The sequence below is a fragment of the Martes martes genome (genome assembly GCF_963455335.1).
Source record: "Martes martes genome assembly, chromosome: 7".
Taxonomy (NCBI): domain Eukaryota; kingdom Metazoa; phylum Chordata; class Mammalia; order Carnivora; family Mustelidae; genus Martes; species Martes martes.
The window spans coordinates 76629559-76641273 of record NC_137894.1 but is presented as its reverse complement, the minus strand read 5'-3'; the positions used below and the strand labels follow the sequence as shown (position 1 = coordinate 76641273).

Below are 11715 nucleotides of genomic sequence, written 5' to 3'. Positions count from 1 at the left end.
ACTCCTCTTTCTGGAGTCGAGGAACCTCGCCCGAGGGTGCCCACCTCCTCCTGGTGCGACTTTTCTGGCTCCCCTTCTCCTGAGCTCTGAAACTTCGCTGGAGAGTGCCTTTAATAAATCTTGCCTTGCGCCTACCTTGTCTGGTGTTGTGCTTACCTCGCCTGCAAAACCTTACAACTTTCATCACCAAATGATAGGACTGAGAAGAAAATAATCATCTCTCTTTTTTGTTTTTTTGTTTTTTTAAAGATTTTATTTATTTACTTGACACGCAGAGATCACAAGCAGGCAGAAAGGCAAGCAGAGAGAGAGAGAGGGGTTAGCAGGCTCCCCACTGAGCAGAGAGCCTGACGCGGGGCTCGATCCCAGGAGTCTGGGATCATGACCTGAGCCGAAGGCAGAGGCTTTAACCCACTGAGCCACCCAGGTGCCCCAATCATCATCTCTCTTAATGTTACAATTCTAAGTTCCTAAAAGTTCTTTTCATTGTGAAATAATGCAAAAGATAAAGTGAATTGGACAGACCTACTCTAAATAGCAAATCATTTTAACTATTATTGAACATAATCATTAGAAGCATATACCTAAATCTTGATTTATACGTAAAAAGCCAGTAAATAAAGTACTTTCTACCACTTCTTACCCATTGCATGATATGTTTCCTTTTTTTTTTTTTTAAGATTTTATTTATTTACTTGACAGACAAAGATCACAAGTAGGCAGAGAGGCAGGCAGAGAGAGAGAGGGGGAAGCAGGCTCCCCACTAAGCACAAAGTCCTACGCAGGGCTCGATCTCAGAACTCTGGGATCACCACCTAAGCCAAAGGCAAAGGCTTTAACCCACTGAGTCACCCAGGCACCATGATAAGTATCCTTACATGAAGGACAACTGGGAAAGGCCAGACACCATTGGGAAACATTGTACTACTGTCCTTTAGTCACAAGTCTTCAGAAGAGAAGAAATCTGTGCTCAAAGGCATGAAATTCATAGGAATTTGAAATGCCAGAAAGTTGTCATGCTTTCTCTGTGTGTGTGTGTATGTGTGTGTGTGTGTGTGTTTACCTATAAAATGGTTGTATCTGCACACAAATTTCCTAACCCTACTAGGAAAGGGCTCATGAAATACTGAGAAGGACAGGCTATGATTTTTATAAAAAGCCTACCAAACTCATTGCAGACTGTCAGAAAAAGATTTTGGGAAATACAAATCCTCTTCTTATAGAACCACCCTAATTTCATTGCTTTTATCTGGTTTGTGTCATTGACAAGGTTTTCCTGTTCATTACTGAGCCGGGCTTGGGCATAATGTCATGTTCTCATTTTTTCCCATCTTTCCCCATCTGGCTTAGCAAGCTAGTCAATACAACAAAGTGCATATTCTTATGACTCTCTCATTCCTTGTCAAGTTCTGCCTTTGAGGAATTTGACAGAAATTCAATCCTCAATACACTGACATTAACCTATTTCTCTATTAAGTACCATATCTTTATGGAATATGATAAAGGATATTAAAAGCTAACATACCTAGGATGTAAATAGCACAAAAACCATCATGTGAATATTTCTTAATACATTTAAGCCAGTGGTGCTGATAGCCTTCAAACTTTTGACTTTTGAATACTTTATGAATTTATATTGCTTTGTTAATAAAATGCTTGTATTAAATGAAAGGTATTTAGGAGGAAGACTATTAATCAGCTAGCACATGAAAAGAGGTTTAAATATTGTCATCCCTTATCAATTATATGACTTATTTATTTATCCTAAGATACACCTCTAACTTCTTTCTTTTCAGTTTATATAAGTAGATCTAGATTTAAGTCATGGAAGATACAAATTGTATGCTTTTATCTTTATGTCCCCTCTGCCTGTCATATTATCCTAACAGTGTTTGAAGGTTTGCTTTATCTGCATTATCTCATGATATGTTTATAACAACACTAGGAAGATATTGTTTTCTGCATTTTAAAGATTAAGAAAATGGCATACAGACCTAGGAATTGCTCAAGGTTACAAATTTCATAAGCAGCAGAACAAAGAGAAATATAGAGAGTCTGATTTGGAAAAAAACCCACTCATAACTATGTGTTACTAAAGTAGTAGGTACTGAATTCCCTTATATATAGTAAAATTATATGTAAGTATATACACACATACATAGACTCATACACATACATATAAGTATATCTTGAAAGTGACATATAAATAGTTCTATTTGCTACCTACTGAATGGTATATCACCTTTTGGAAAATCTTATAAAATACAATCCCACCTCAATAACCCAGAAAAATATTTGAGCTCTCTTAAGGTTGAGATTTCACAGAATTGACGTACAGTTATACATGCAGAATAGAGCAGAATTCAATGCACAATAGCTTTTTAACAAAGGATATCTTCTGACTAGGACTACCACAGTGTTTGGGGAAACAATAGAAACTTACCTTGTTTTTGAATAAAATCAATCACCAGGACATGGCAAGAATTTTTCTAAGTTATGAATGAACTATAATCCATAATTTTCTGTAAGCTGCACTTTCCAAATGTTGATCAGAGTTTTTATAAGAGCAGTATCATCAGAGATGAAAAATACAAATATATATGTTATTTGGATTTACTCCAGTCTTCTTCAAGGAGTACCTTTCAAGGTGCAATCATGCAGAATGCAGAATCATGTGACCTGGATTCACATAAATTTGGGAATCACCTCTCTAAGACAGAAAGAGAGGTGACAAAGAGATAAAGCAAAGGAATCATTTTGCAAAGTTCTCCTAGAAAACAATGAAAATGCATGAGCTAGTCAGGTCTACATTGTACTGCATTTTTCTTCATATTATATCACCATGTAATTATGGTGAGAAAGATTAATAGACTTAAAATAGATAGAATAATAAAATGGATTGAAATCTTCTTTACAGGGATAAATAATAAATAATAAAAGAAAACAAATTATCATATTTATGCAATGTCACATTTAGGTTACAAGAGGATTAAAATCCATAGAGAAACAAAATGAATGGTTATGCAGTTGTGAAAATAAAGCATTGAGGAAACAGCTTGTTGAGACCTATTAATTAAAAATTTGAGATGGTGAGACACCTACATGACTCACTACCTCATTTTCCATAGGTTAAAAAAATCTGGTGTTGAGAGACTAAAAAGATGATAATAAAACTGCAGACGTGGAGTACACAGTAGCTAAAGGAAAAGGAAGAAACTTAATCAAATATTACTTTGCTGATAATGGAAGAGACAGTACACTTCATTTGTAAAAATCAGAAGCTTTCTTAACAACACATGATTATTGCGGGACGCCTGGGTGGCTCAGTTGGTTGAGCGGCTGCCTCCGGCTCAGGTCATGATCCCAGCGTCCTGGAATCGAGTCCCTCATCAGGCTTCTTGCTCAGCAGGGAGCCTGCTTCTCCCTCTGCCTCTGCCTGCCACTCTGTCTGCCTGTACTTGCTCTCACTCCTCTCTCTCTCTGACAAATAAATAAATAAAATCTTTAAACAAAACAAAACAACAAAAACACATGATTATTCTGTCTGTAACAGAGAAAACAACTATAATTTAAGAAATATATAATTTATTCAAGTTTGGTGTGGACTATTGCACTAAAATCAGGTGATTTTTTGTGTACTGTTTTTTTGGTAAATATCATATTTGATAAAATAATGTGCAATAATGTTTAAGTGAATAATAAATTTGAATAAGTTTATAATAATAAATTTATAAATATGTTTTATGAGTAATTTATGTCAATAAATAATTAAAATAAAGGTATAGGGAAATAATTTAGATGCAATCTCTTCCTTTTACTACACAGTTAAAATAATAGAAACAAGTGAAAATTCAGTATTACACAGAAGTACTGATGATGGAAGGGGATACAATAGGAAGCAGAAAAAGAAGTTAAAAATCTTTACTGAGTAGCTTAATATTTGAGACTTTAATAAAGAGTAGGAGTTTCATGGACCCACAAAAAGGGGAGGCTATTTAAGACAGAGGAAATAGCTGAAAGAGTTCAGGAAGATATGAAATACACATAATAAAAGTAAGTTGCATTACGTGTTCAAGTTAATTTTTACCATGAGGAAATTCATGATCAGTCACCATATGTGGGACATATAAAAAACACAACTTTAGTTGAAAAACCAAAGGCAGTATTACCTAAACACAGACTTTTTAGACTGAAGTTATCTAAGAAACTCTAGATTGGTCAAATTACCAGTCAAAATGGATACCAGTAAAGTCACAAGTATTGAACAGAGTTAATTGATCAAAAAAGCCAAGCTCTTGCCGAAGGTATTTTTCAGTACTATAGCTCGTTCTTTTGCGTGGCACCTGGGAGATAGTAGGCTCCTTTGGGATGAAGCTGAACACTTCTTTTCCAGCTAATGGCTGTGAGAAACTCTTTGAAATGGACGGTGAATGCAAACTTTGTACCTTTTATGAGAAACGTATGGCCACAGAAGTTGCTGCTGGTGCTCTGGATGAAGAATGGAAGGGTTACATGGTCCAAATCAATGGTGGCAATAACAAGTCTTCCCCATGAAGCTGGTTGTCTTGACCCATGACTGTGTCTACCTGCTGCTGAGTAAGGGGCATTCCTTACCAAGGAGGACTGGAGAAAAAAGTGCAAATCTGTTTGAGGTTCTATTGTGGATGCCAATCTCAGTGTTCTCAACTTGGTCATTGTGAAAAAAGGAGAGAAGGATATTCCTGGACTCACTGATACTACTGTGCCTCAACACCTGGGCCCCAGAAGAGGTAGCAGAATCTGCAAACTTTTCAGTTCCTCTAAAGAAGGTGACGTCTCCCAAGTACTTTGTGAGAAAGCCCCTAAACAAAGAAGAAACGAAACTGAGAACCAAAGCACTGAAGATTCAGCATCCTATTACTCCCCCGTCCTCCAACACAAACACTGGTGTGTTACTCCAAGGAAACAATGTACCAAGAAAAATAAGGAAGAGTTGCAGAACATGCTAAACTTTTGGCCAAGAGAATAAAGGCCAAAGAAAACTCCAGGAACAGATTGCCAAGAGATGGAGGCTGTCCTCTCTGAGAGCTTCTGTCTCTAAGTCTGAGTTCAAATATTAGATTTTCTAAGTGTAACAAATAAGATTAGACACCAAAAAAAAAAAAAAAAAAAAAAGAAAACAAAAGCTGCAGCTTCATGATGATAGATTAGATAGGCAGATAGACAGATGATGGATAGATAGTAACATTTGCATCTATAATGTATGTAGAATAAGTATTTGGAGCAATACTGAATGGTGGAGGGATGAGCTTATTTTCTCTAAAACATGCTTCCTAGATTTGTCTCTGGATCTCTTAATGTGAAAAAGTGGCAAGAAAATGGAAGGGAATTGGGGATAGGGACAGGGAACTGGATTGCATTTATAAAGCTTATTAGCAGCTTTGAACATTATTTCTGCTGATCTAAAGTTACAAAGTCATTCAAAAAGAAGAAATATTTTTACCCCATCTGCCAGCACCTGGCTGCTACTATTATATGTAATAATTTATTTGCAGAAAATTATAGAAACAAAGAATATAGGCTTAGGAATCAGAGTCCTGAATTCAAAATCATGACCTCTCACTTAATATTTGAGAAGTTAACTGACTTCGGTGGGCCTCTGATCCCTCTTCTATTCTTGCAGATAATAATGCCTGACTCACAACATACCTGGAAGATAATGTGAGGCCACCCATGTAAACAGCTTAGCATATTATCAAACATGCTGTATACTTGCTATGAAAAGGTAAGTATGGTGTGGGAGACCTTCCATTCTCCAGGTATCCCTGCCAAGGGAATTCAGGAAAAGAAATCTCCTGAATTTTTTTTTTCCTCATCCCTCATCCTATTTGGTGAGGGTGAATAAAGAAACTCAGCTTCTTTGTTTCTGCCTTTTCTAGATTCTCTCTCTTTTGAATCAGCCTGCCTCTAGAAAAAATGCATTTTGGCCTGATCACCCCATGTGGGAAGATTAGTAGTGACTCCTGTATTTTATTTCTCATTTGCTTCCTGAACTTCATGGAGAAGACAATAATGTTAAGCCTCCTTAAAACCCAATATGTGATAGCTATTATTTTATTAATAAGCAAGCATTATGCATTACATTTTATGAGTTAGAATTTAGAAATGCTTTCTATAATAGTCTTTTAGGCAGTCAGCTTAAATTACAAATTTTAATTTAAAGTGGTATTTAATAATTACGAGTTTAAAAAGTTTAAAGTGGTTCCAGGAGAATGCTAAGTCTGTACTATGTGGGAAGAAAAGTGTATCATCAGAAATGTCATCATGGAAACAGTATTATTTGAAGTGAAACTTAGAGATTTATAACATTAACAGATATCATGGGGTGATAATGACAAGAATATTAGTTATTTATACGACATTGTGTGACAGAGATGGTTAACTCAATTAGATCCTGGTGGTATTAAAGTCAAGGTCACATATTTAATTTCCATATGGGCCAGTATACTCCTGGCTGGGAAAACTTTTCTCTCTACTCACGGACGGCACCCCTAACCCCAATCTGTTATTTCTCAATTATGTGCCATTAATTGATGCAATATCCTACTGATAGTGGGTCATCTGTGCCATCTGCATAAATGAAGGACAGCATGTCTATGAGGCAGCCGACAGAGAACAACTTGAAGCCAGTAGTATCAGAAATTTCACTAATAACCTGAGGTTTCTCCAGGAAACAAAAAATAGCTCCAAATTTTTCAAGGGAGAACTAACTGCAAACATTATTCAAAAGTAGGTTGGGATCAACTCACAGTCACTTTCTGTTTTAAAAGTGAGGCAAATACCATAAGAGACTCCTAACTATAAGAAACAAGGGGAGGGTTGCTGAAGGGGAGGAGAGTTGGGGAGGGGACAGAGTAATTGGAAGATGGACATTAACGAGGCATCTGATGTAATGAGCACTGGATGCTATATGCAACTGATGAATCACTAAATTCTACCTCTGAAAACTAATAATACACTACACATCAACTAAATTGAATTTGAACAAAAATTTTTTTAAAAAGTAAGGCAAGTAGAAGCTCAGTAGCCTAGTATGCTTTTTTAAAAAACTGATACTTAGCATGTATTTATCTGATATGATATTCTCTCATGTAGTGTATTTCCTAACAAAGGAGACCTTTTTATTTTGCCATTGCTGCTTATTTACTAACTCAGTGCTCCCTTGTAGTAGTTCTAAATCCTATCGGAAATTTGTAGTATATTCCAGTGTCATTCATTTATCATTAATTATGATATATGACTGACAGATACACTGTGACATACACAGGGAGAAGTCAGATTATTTCTCATCCTCAGTTGCCAGTGAGAGAGCTAAGATCTATATTCTGCCAAAGAACTGATCCAACATAATACCATAATGCGAAGTCTACAAACTAAGACGTACTTAAAGTTAAAATAGAGGTAGACAAAGACTTCTAAGCCCTACCTTTAATTTAATTATTTATTTATCCATTATTTAATTCTTTATGTCTTCCTCCTTACTCAGAAATTTGCCAAATAAGCTACTTATTAAAAAAACCTTTAAGGAAGAGATTGATGGAAATCACTTAAACTCATTAATTTATACTAAAAATGTTTCATCTATGAGAATAAGGATTCAAGGTGCCATCTATCTAGGAGAGAGAAACATCTGTCTCCTATTATATTTCAAGTAGCAGTCACCAGATGGAACAGAGTTTAATGTGTATGTGTTAGGGTATAGTGAGACATCAGGGCACTCTAGATAAATATTTCTTCAAAACATCTATGTTAGGGGCACCTGGGTGGCTCAGTGGGTTAAGCCGCTGCCTTCGGCTCAGGTCATGGTCTCAGGGTCCTGGGATCGAGCCCCGCATTGGGCTCCTTGCTCAGAGGGGAGCCTGCTTCTCTCTCTGCCTCTGCCTGCCTTTCTGCCTGCTTGTGCTCTCTCTCTTTCTCTCTGTCAAGTGAATAAATGAAATCTTAAAAAAAAAAAAAAAAAAAAAAAAAACCATCTATGTTAGAGACATTGTACTAATATCAGAAGATTTAACAGAAAAAAAAATCTCTAAAGTCCCTATGTTCAAGGGTTTGGCATCCTAATTGGATAGGGAATAAAAGGTTAAAAAAAAAGAGGGAGAGGGATTATTATTAAGATGAGAATTAATATCTCTGAGAATCACATGGAGTTGGACTTAAATGTTATGAAACTGCCCTGAGCAGGTCCCTTGAAGCAGGTTACTTCACTACGAGGCTCAACGTCTGCATCATTTGTGGAGCCTTTCCCAAGTACAGAATAGAGAAATCTCTCACTGATTTTATATGATTTCTGGAGTTTGTCTCCACTGCTAGACTCATAGAATCTATGCTTGCATTTTTGTTTTATCCCTCTGCTTGCCTGAGATGGCAATGTCCAAGCTGACTGTAGACCCCACATGCTGAAAAGAGCACAGCCTCTGTCAGACTCGCTCTCTAAATGAATATGTGGAATCAACCTGATTCACATCTTTTTTTTTTTTTAAGATTTTATTTATTTATTTGACAGAGGGAGATCACAAGTAGGCAGAGAGGCAGGCAGGGAGGAGGAAGCAGGCTCCCCAGCCAGCAGAGAGCCCGATGTGGGGCTCGATCCCAGGACCCTGGGATCACAACCCAATCCGAAGGCAGAGGCTTTAACCCACTGAGCCACCCAGGCGCCCCGATTCACATCTTTAGATCAACTTGAACTTTTATGAGAGCTAAACTAGTATATGCTGAAATAGTTATAAAATTTTTGGATCTTTATGTTACTGTAGCCTAGACTTTCACAATTAATATACTCCATACCCATCCTGAACATGCCCTTTAAGTAACTTTCACTTTACCACTGCGACTCTTAGAGAGTGTATTAATCTGTGTTCCCAGCTAAACAAACCCAATAAGTTATAGAGATTAGCTAGATAGATACAGAGATAGATAGAGTTTATTATAAGGAATTGGCTCATGAAGTTTTGAGACATCCCAAGATCTGTAAGTTAGAGACCCAGGAAAGCCAATATAGTCTTAGTCCAAGTCCAGAGGGAGGAGGAGACATAATGCCTCAGCTCAAAGAAAGGTAAAGAAAGTAAATTTTCCCTTCTTCTGCCTTTTTGTTCTATTCAGGCATTCAGTGGATTAGATGAAGCACCCCCCCCCTTCCACAAACTCCCCAACACACACACACACACACACACACACACACACACACACGGGGGAGGGCAATCTGCTTTAATCATTTTACAGAAGCAAATGTGAATCTCACTTAGAAACACTATCAGAGACACACCCAGAACACTGTTTAATCAAATATCTAGGCATCCCATGGCTCATTCAAACTGACACATAAAATTAAACATCACAGAGAATATTCTTTAAAACTGAACATGATACTACAATGGTAACCTGATCAGTCAACATTAGAGCAGGATTACTACCTCCTTTATGCTAAATATTGTATTTCTACTAATATAACCTAAATTCAAATTATAATTTTTAGAAGCCAATTTACCACTACATTATGTCTTTTCAGGGTCACACACTTCAGATCAGCATGTTACTCACAATCTTATTCTCTTATTTTTAGAAAGATAGAATTATATCAGAACATTCTAGAAAGTAAGATTTTTTTTCATCTTGATTTTAATTCAGATAATATTTTAATAAAAATGTGATTTTTGACATCATTTTGTATAAGACAGGCTATGTCCCTTTTCCTGCTGCAAAATAGCCATTCAGTTTTGGCTAAAATAGAAAATATGGATGCTTACAATAAAAAACAATAACAACATAAAAACAAAGCATTGTCTGAGCTTATAGTGTGCAGCTACAAAATACTGTGACCAATGGTTCATAACCTCTCCTCTAAAGGGTTTCAGGCCTTGCCACTAATTACCTCTCCTTTAAAAAACAAACCAACAAAACAGGTCATATTTTCCTTATAGAACAAATGGAGTATTTAGCTATATTCAATTAGCCTTTGGTTAAAGCAACAGGCACTAGCTAAAGAAAGAATAGCATCAATAGAACAGACCTGAGATAAGTTCCTTCACTGCTCTTTGAAGTGAAAAATTCTTCTTTTGCAGACCTCTTCAGTATGGTATCTGGTCTTCAGATAACACTATTATTTTTCTACTTCCTTGAAAAAGAATGAACTTAGAATTGTCTACAGTTTCTTAGCCCTTAGAAAATCATAGAAATCAACATGCTAGACTACGTTCGATTTCCTTTAATGACAAGATGATTGAGTGGTAAAAATAGTTAGTTCAGCATACTGGTGAACATAAAATTAGATTTGACAATTCAGGAAACATAACTCATATAGGAGGAAACTGCTCATTGCTTTAAAGTGAGGTGAGAGTCTAATGAAAAAACTCAATCCATGTTGTAGGCTTATAATCCTCTTTGGTTCTTTAGGTGACATGTGAAGACTGTTCAATGTGTTATAATTAAAAACAAAACAAAACAAAACAAAACTTAATCCCCTTTTCTTTCTTTCTCTTTTCAAGATTTATTTATTTGAGAGCAGGGTGTGGGGGTGCAGAGGGAGAGGGAAAGAATCTCAAGCAGACACCCAGAGTGCAGAGCCCAAGGTGGGGCTCAATCTCATGACCCCGACATCATGACTTAAGATGGAATCAAGAGTCGGACGCTTAACTGACTCAGCCCCCCAGACGCCCCAAAACTTAATTTACTTTTGAGTATCAGAAGTGACTCTAGAAATCACTTAGTCTAAAGTACCTAGTTATTTTGCTATTAAATATCGTTATTTACTCTTCCATCTTTAAAATTGTAAAGCTCCCAGAGGTAGAGATTTTTCCTCATTGTGTTCACTGATTTATCCCAAAAGCCTACAGCAATCAGTGGCATGCAGTAGATGCTTTATAAATATCTACTGAATATATAAAAGACTGGATGATTATTGCTTGGTCAACAAACTCATCATATTTCTGTTTTTAATATGCTAAGTACCTTCTGGTTTCAGGAGTTCTGTAAAAGTTTTTCCATCTTCTTGCAGGTCTCTCTCTTGCTCCCGTTTTTTGGTTTTTTTTTTTGCAAGTATCTTCATACAGCTCTTCCTTACTCATTGGATAGGTCTCACATCTAATAGCACTTTCTCACTGGGGCCTTTTCTGAACACTAGAGTGAAAGCAGACGGTTTCTCCTCTGGTTTCACTTGAATACACTACTCTAATTTTATGTTCTTCATAGCACACACCAGTTTTATTACACTGGAATATGCGTATTGAGGATAAAGATTCCACATGTCTTTCTCACCGTATTCCATTACCTGGAAGAGAGGTACAGAGGAAATTAGGTGTTTGAAATATACAATATACTTGCTGGTTGCTAAAAAATACCACTATGTGCCTGACCCTGTGCTCACCACTGAACATGGACTAGTGAACAATTTGTTCTCACAGAACAGACAGAAAGAAATGAACAAAAAGGCATTTTTCACCAAATTATTATAACAGTTATGAAAGAAATAAATATGGCAATATGATAGAGAATAAAAGAGAATTTATAGATTTTTGAATGGCAAAGACCTCTCAAGTGGTGACACAAAAACCTCAAAGATGAGGTTCCTCAAACACACCTTGTTTTTTTTTTTTTTTTGGACAGAGATGTCAGCAAAGACTAGGTCAGATAGGGACTTAGAATAAGGAGTTTAGATTTCATTCTAAGAACCATAAAAACAAC

General features: G+C 36.5%; 1 pseudogene across 1 annotated transcript; it reads left to right on the top strand.

Moving 5' to 3' along the window:
• The first annotated feature begins 4368 nt into the window (after positions 1–4368).
• Positions 4369–5099, top strand: LOC308346690 (small ribosomal subunit protein eS6-like; annotated as a pseudogene). The gene has a single exon. The product of its transcript is annotated as a small ribosomal subunit protein eS6-like (transcript).
• Positions 5100–11715: the final 6616 nt, after the last annotated feature.